We start from the raw sequence: 2,302 nt of genomic DNA, 5'->3' as shown, positions 1-2,302 counted from the left end.
GACCCTGTGCTGACCCTTGCTTGAGGCCCCATTCTGCACCCTTATCTGCTCCAAGCCTCTTCTCATATTTAGAAGGAGAAACAAACAGGCAGAGGTCACAAACAGACACTTCTCAAAAGAAGACACACATGCGGCCAACACACATAAGAAAAAATGCTCAACAGAGAAATGCAAATCATAACCACAATGAGATACCATCTTACACCAGTCAGAAGACCTATTATTAAAAAGCCAAAAAATGACATGCTGGGGAGGTTATGGAGAAAAGGGTACACGTATACACTGCTGGTGGGAATGCAAACTGGTTCAGTTACTATGGAAAGCAGATTAGAAATTTCTCAAAAGAATTTAAAACAGAGCTACCATTCGACCCAGCAATCCCATTACTGGGTATATACCCAAAGGAATATAAGTCCATCTACTGAAAAGACACATGCAGCCGCAGGCAGTGGCTCACGCCTGTAATCCTAGCACTTTGGAAGGCCGAGGTGGGTGGCTCACCTGAGGCCGGGAGTTTGAGACCAGCCTGGCCAACATGGCGAAACCCCGTCTCTACTAAAAGTACAGAAAATTAGCTGGGCGTGGTGGTGGGCACATGTAGTCCCAGCTACTCGGGAGGGTGAGGCAGGAGAATGGCTTCAACCCAGGAGGTGGAGGTTGCAGTGAGCCAAGGTTGCGCCATTGCACTCCAGCCTGGGCAATGAGTGAAATTCCGTCTAAAAAAAAAAAAAAAAAAAGGCCAGGCACGGTGGCTCAGGCCTGTAATCCCAGCACTTTGGGAGGCCGAGGCAGGCAGATCACGAGGTCAGGAGATCGAGACCACCCTGGCTAACACAGTGAAACCCCGTCTCCACTAAAAATACAAAAAAATTAGTCGGGTGTGGTGGTGGGCACCTGTAGTCCCAGCTACTCGGGAGGCTGAGGCAGGAGAATGGCGTGAACCCGGAAGGTGGAGCTTGCAGTGAGCCGAGATCGTGCCACTGCACTCCAGCCTGGGTAACATAGTGAGACTGTCTCAAAAAACAAAACAAAAAAACAGATGCACACTTGCCTTAATCGCAGCACCATTCACAATAGCAGGGACTTGGAATCCACTTAAATGCCCATGGATGGTGGACTGGATAAAGAACATACAGTACATATACACCATGGAATACTATGCAGCCGTAAAAAGAGTGAAATCCTGTCTTTTGCAACAACGTGGATGGACATGGAGGCCATTATCCTAAGCGAATAACACAGGAAGGGAAAACCAAATACTGCACGTTCTCACTTTAAGTGGTAGCTAAATGATGAGTACACATGGATGCAAAGAAGGGAACAACAGACACTGGGGATTACTTGAGGGTGGAGGGTGGGAGGAGGGAGAGGATTGAGAAGCTACGGGTACCGTGCTCTTACCTGGGTGACAAAATTATCTGTATACCTAATTCCCATGTAACAAGCGCACGCATTTAACCCCTGAACCTAAAATAACATCTGAAAAGAAAATACATAAAAATAAAAACACAAAGGTCCTTAATGTCTGGTGATGTCAAAGACACGTCAACAGACTTTTGACAGAATCTGCTTCTGTTTTCTGAGACTTCTATTTGCTCTTAGGCGGTTGTCTCTTGCTCTGAGACCTCAGAACCCGCAGTTCCTAACTGTCCCCTGGACCGTGAGCTGAGCGGTGACGGGGAATGAGCGGGCGAGACGTGTTGTGGCTTTGCTGGGGATCCCGCCTCTCGCTGGTCATGGGGGCCCTGTTTCTGGAAGGTGACCAGTGACTGGACCATTGCTATATAGGGTGACTGTCGTGTTATCCTTGTGAATTCTTCTTCCCCTGTAAGTCTCCTGGCTTCCTGAAGTGTTCCTTCTTTCTGGACATGTTCCCCACTTCTGGTGGGTGTGCTCCTCCACACTGCCCTGTTTTGGTGGCGTCCTCTCAGCTCTCTCACGGGCCTCGCCCCGCTTCTGGCTGACGTGCTCCGCTTTCCGGCGGGTATGCCCCACCTCGCCCCGCTTTCTGCTGGGCTTCCTCCCTCCCTTCCAGTGGGCGTGCTCCCCCATTTCTGCTGGGCCGCTTCCTTCCGTTCTGGTGGGCATGCTCCCCTCACTTCTGGCAGGCCTCCTCCCCCTCTTTCCAGCAGGTGTGCCCCCCCCATTTCCAGCGGGCCTCCTCCCCCGCTTTCCGGAGGACAAGCTCCCCTCACTTCCGGTGGGCCCCCTCCCCCTTCTTCCGGTGGGCCTCCTCCCTCCCCTTAAGCTGAAGTGCTCCCTGCTTCCGGTGGGCCTCAGTCGCCTGCAGGGAAGCACCGCG

The sequence above is a fragment of the Hylobates moloch genome, unplaced genomic scaffold, assembly GCF_009828535.3.
Source record: "Hylobates moloch isolate HMO894 unplaced genomic scaffold, HMol_V3 SCAFFOLD_2, whole genome shotgun sequence".
NCBI lineage: Eukaryota > Metazoa > Chordata > Mammalia > Primates > Hylobatidae > Hylobates > Hylobates moloch.
This window is presented reverse-complemented; position numbering follows the sequence as displayed.